Source organism: Octodon degus, unplaced genomic scaffold (assembly GCF_000260255.1).
Source record: "Octodon degus isolate 3935 unplaced genomic scaffold, OctDeg1.0 scaffold00073, whole genome shotgun sequence".
Classification (NCBI taxonomy): Eukaryota; Metazoa; Chordata; class Mammalia; order Rodentia; family Octodontidae; genus Octodon; species Octodon degus.
The window spans coordinates 3,722,737-3,727,809 of record NW_004524649.1 but is presented as its reverse complement, the minus strand read 5'-3'; positions in this window follow the sequence as shown (position 1 = coordinate 3,727,809).

Sequence of the window (5,073 nt, the reverse complement as noted above, 5' to 3'; positions counted from 1 at the left end):
GAGGAGGAGGAGGAGGAGGAGGGAAAGGAAGGAAGGAAGGATGGATGCATGGATGGATGGATGGGTGGATGGAAGGACAGGAAGCAAGGAAGGAAAGAGAAGCAGAGCCTCATGTGGAAAGCTTTGTGGAGCCTTCTGAGGATCGTCATTCCCAGGCTCCAGCTGCAGGGAAGCTCAAAGTTGGCAACTGTGACCCTTCATTCTACAAGTGTGAAGAAATCAGCTCCAGAAAGTTTAAGTGATTGGACTGAGTTGAAACATCCGGTTGGCCACAGAAGCCAACTAGAAACTGTGACATACATGCATGTGTGGGTGTGGGCAAGTGTATATTTGTGTGTGTGTGTGTGTGTGTGTGTGTGTGTGTGCATGTATGCCTGTGTGTGTGCTCACATATGTGACTATTGTGTTTTTCTCAAATAACTGCTTGCAGAAAGCCCATGCCAGGGAAACAATCTGAATTATAAAACTCACATTAGTGTCATGGAGCCATTACTGAAACAAAGAATATCGCAGTAATCCAAAGATAATAACACAACTAAGTTCACTGCCCTACAACCACATGATGACGTGCTGTGAATAAATTAAATTGTGCTGGCCAAGAGCCCACATGCAGTCAGGGCAATATTATCTCCCAGCATTCAATGGGAGAAAACCACCTCCGGACTACAGATGCCCTTGCTGGAAGGAGCCAGCAACCCACTGAGTCGCCCCAAGGAGCCTTTCAGGCGGCCCATGGGTGGCCTTCAAGTCTCAAACATTTCCCTGACTTCTCCAAATTTCTATAAAAGTGCAGAAAGTGCATTTTTTTTTTTCCAGAGAGTGCATTTTTAAACTGGAATGTACACGTGACTTTGTCGTGACAGATGTGCACATGAATGTGGCCTGGGCATTTGGAGCCTTTGCCTGTCTCAAAGCTTGCCTTGGCGCCTGCATGAGCCCCTTTCCTTGTAGTCTGCAGCTTCACTCTGCACCCCACATGCATCTGGTCATAGGGGAGAGCTGTGCTTCCTTGCTTTCTGGGGCTCTTGCCCTGTTGCCTCTGAGTAGCCTTGTATAACCCCGGAGGCAGTCCTCAGGCAATGGTTCCCCTTCTTACCCAGGATGTCCCTGACCCTGAATTCCTTTTTGTTTACTTTCCTAAAACCCAAGAATTCTCAGGCCTTTGGCTTCTACTGACTTCTTTGGCCCCAGCAAGGGGCTTCCCTAGAGAGGGCTCAGCAGGGGCCTGGGCAGTGACAGCAGGCCTGGGCTTCCTCCCAACATCTGTCTTGTGGAAACAGGGCAGCATGAGGCTGGTTCTAATCTCTGGTCAACTTGGCAAGGTCTGGGGCCATGGGAATGCTGCTTGTTGCTGGCATCTGCTCTTCCATTTCAGAACTCAGAGGCACCCATTCTGGGAGGGGAATGCTCCAAGGTCTTGATTAGCAGTTGTGGGGTTTTGCAAGGGGATTGGCTGTGTCCTCCCTTCTTCATGGGACAGTGACCCTGCCCACAAAATCTGCAGTAATATCATGGCCCCCCTGCAAGATGGGGCAGGAACACAGAGAACCAGCCAGTTTCCTGGGTCAGGAAAGTTATTTCTGGCTGCTCCAAAACTCTCATTCAACACTTTAATGACTTCTTGGGCCTAATGACTATATCTAGGTTGAGAGAAAACACCAGGTAGAGTGGAATTAAAAATCTAAACTAGCTGATCCTTCCTGTTCTTGATGTGGAAAAATGCACCTGCTGAGCGCTGGGACTGCTCCGGACACACATCCCTTACCTGCTCTCTGGTGCTTTCTCTGTCCGGTGAGCAATGCACAGGTGAATTTGCAGGTAAGGAGAGGGACAGGTGTGCAGAGAATAAGGGTGATGTTGGCCTGAGCTGTCCACCTGGCGGGGACTTGCCTTGAGCACACCTCCTGAGAACACCTGTCCTTGCTGTCTAAAACATTGCCCTAAAATTTGTCTGAAAATGCCCTGTGACTTTGACATAGCAGACAGACAGGAGATCCACCGACCCCTCGTGACTGGTCAAGTCAATGGGCTTGCTGTGAAGAGGCTGCCTGTGGATTATCTATAGGCAAAGGACATTCAATGCACAAGTGACTGGTTAGACCTGGACCCCACCCCCAAGACAGCTTCCTGGGCTTATGCAGATATTCCAAAAATCTGAGAAACGTCAAGTGCAACACCCTGTAGTTGTAAGCACTCTGCTCCTCCTGGTGTCTCCTCTCTCCCCGTGTCCCTGCTATAAGGACATAAGTGGTGTGGGAGGAGGATCCACCCATGATCTTATTCCCACGTGACCCTGAAAGGGCTTGTCTCTCATCAACCCCACAAGAGAGGTCTCCACCAACCTCCCATGCCCAGATTCCTAGAGTGCAGGCTCAGGGAATCTGGCCTTGCCTTTCGCGGTCCAGCTCCTCTCCGGCTGCTGGGGCCCGTGCAGCTCAGGGGGCACCAACCTAGGCAGGAGCACAGAATCTGGGCCCTCAAACTCATTCATCCCCACCCTCACCTGTTTTGCAACCCGGCATGGAGTGTCCCCAGGCAGTGAGTGACCCTGATGCAGCTCCCTGGCTATACTTTAGTGGTGATGTGGGGCTGCTCTGAAACCACAAGCAGGGGCTACAGTCTGGCATCTGGAGTGCCGGAAGCACTTGGCTCTTCTGCAGTTGTGAGGCCTGCAGCAGTCCCATCCCTGGGCGTCTCTCCCAGGAATTCCTGGGCTCTATGGAGATGGTCTTGCCTGAAGCGGGGTCCTACTAGAAATGCCGAGGCTGTCAGGACAGAGGCTGGAGCTGGCTGATCCCTGCCTGTCAAGTGTCACACATCCTCAGAGCACGGAGGTCCCTCCTGAGGACCACCAAATACCAAATCCACAGATGCTCAAGCCAAGTGTGTCCAGCACCCCAGATGCCAGACTGCAGCCTTCATGAGCCTACACCACCCGCCAGAGCCGAGAAGAATTCAGTCCCCATTCCCACAGAGCATGTCCCAGAGCTCCCAGCCCCCTCCAATCTGTGCCTGTAGGGCTCAGCTGTACCACCCCACATCTTCCCATGGCAGTGGGTGCAGAATCCCTCAAGCACGAAAGGACAGCTGACCTAGGATAGGGTGGACCAGCTCAAGCAGAACACGTGGGACCAGAAGTACTATATGGGGAGGCCAGTTCTAAAAAATATGTCCACTGCAGCCTTACTGTGCACTGCCAGGACAACCTTGTCCAGACCTCCTGGCCTCTCCCACAAGGGCTCCTCCTACACCTCCCTCTGCTTTTAGAAGAAGAGGAATAGAAATATTTCTAATCTGATTCCAGAACACTGGGAGATTGAGGTAAAAGGATCAAATTAGAGGCCAGCCTGGGCAACTTGATGATTCAGGAAGACCATGTCTTCATTAGTGAATTAATTAATAAGGGCTGGGGATGTGCCTTAGTGTGGAGGACCTGGGTTCAGTCATCAAGACTGATAAAAAGAAAAAGAAAGAAAAGAAGAGAGAGAGAGAGAGAGAGAGAGAGAGAGAGAGAGAGAGAGAGAGAGAGAGAGAGCACTGGTCTCTTCCTCTGTCACATACTCTGCCCCAGGTCTGGCAGGCCAAGATGCCAGCTGGGACACACCCTGGGCTACAAGGTCACTTGCACTTGCAACCTCCAGGGTCCTCACTGGGACTAGCAGGTGATGACCTGGCCCCTGGGAAGCCAATCAGACTAACGTGTCTGTAGAGAGCAAGCCAGCACCCTCCAGAGCAGCACTGGGGTTTCTGCTGGGTGGATTTGAACATGCAGCTTCTCTCAACCACAGGAAAATAGACTGTGGGTTTCAGGGGTCCCAATGCAAACCCATGATCCAAGACTGTCACTGCACTCTTGGTGGCAAACACAGGCCACAGTGTCCCACAGTGGAGACTGCCTTCCTCTGCAAAGTCTGTTACTAGTGCAGCGTGAAACAAAACACACAGGTGCGAGAACATCCTGGGGTTGCTGCTGTAGAGAAAATGATGGGGCTTAAATCTACCAATATTTCATTTACAAACATGGCTTCAGGAGATGAGAGACTTACACACAAACCACATCTGCGGAGCCCAAAGAAAGCTATTTTTTCCCCCAGGAAGCCACAATCGCAGTGAAAGGAGTCAGCCTCAGCAGTTACCTCGAGGGACTGATGGCCAGCAAGGTATCTTCAAACACGAATAAAGACCAAGAAGCAACGGAGAAGGTGATACATGGATGAAATGCTGAGGCTGAAGAGTTGGCAGCTTAGGCAAATGGAAGCACAAGACATGAGCAGGGTGGCAGGTTTCATAGAGAAATGATGAAGGAAGCTGGTGTACAGCACCGAGTTTCTCCAAGCTGACAATGTATTTGCTATTTTAAAAACACGATCCCCCATATGCTGTGCCGGCCCCACCCCCGGGGTTCACTGAGACTGCAACTGAGACAGTGCTAGTGGTACACACCTGTGATCCCAATGTTGCAGGCAGCAGAGTTAGAAATATTATAGGCAGTCAGACAGGGCCAGGCCCTCGGAGGAGACCGCACAGAAGATGAGCTGCCTTACAACTGTGGGAGGGGCGGATGCTCCCGCTGTGAACCAGACCTAAAGGCCTAAAAGCCAAACAAATACTAAAAGAGTAGCACCTGGGATTGATATTCTAAATAGGTATCAATCACCTAGAAAGACCCAAGTGAGTCACTAGCCCAACCCCCAACAGAAAGAGACCCTGTTCCATATTCATGCCTGCTTGCTACATGACTCGCTTTCCCTTTTGATACTGGATTTAATCAGTTTTACCTGAGCAATGGTGCTTGTAATCCCATTGGTTGACCATAGTTTTGTCCCACCTCTTGCCCACCTAAGCGAGTTCCCATTCTCTCTACCTTAGCCCCACAAGGTTTTACACTATAAAAGTCCCTGGAAGAGACAGCTTCCCGGGGAACTACCTGCTCGGGGCCCCCCTCTTGTCCCTCTCTTGGACAAGGAGCTTTCTTTCTCTCAATAAATATATTCTGCTCATAACCTCCGTTTGTTCCTAAAATTCGTTCTTCGGTTTTGGAGAACATGAAGTTGTGCAGGTCAGGTCCAGAGA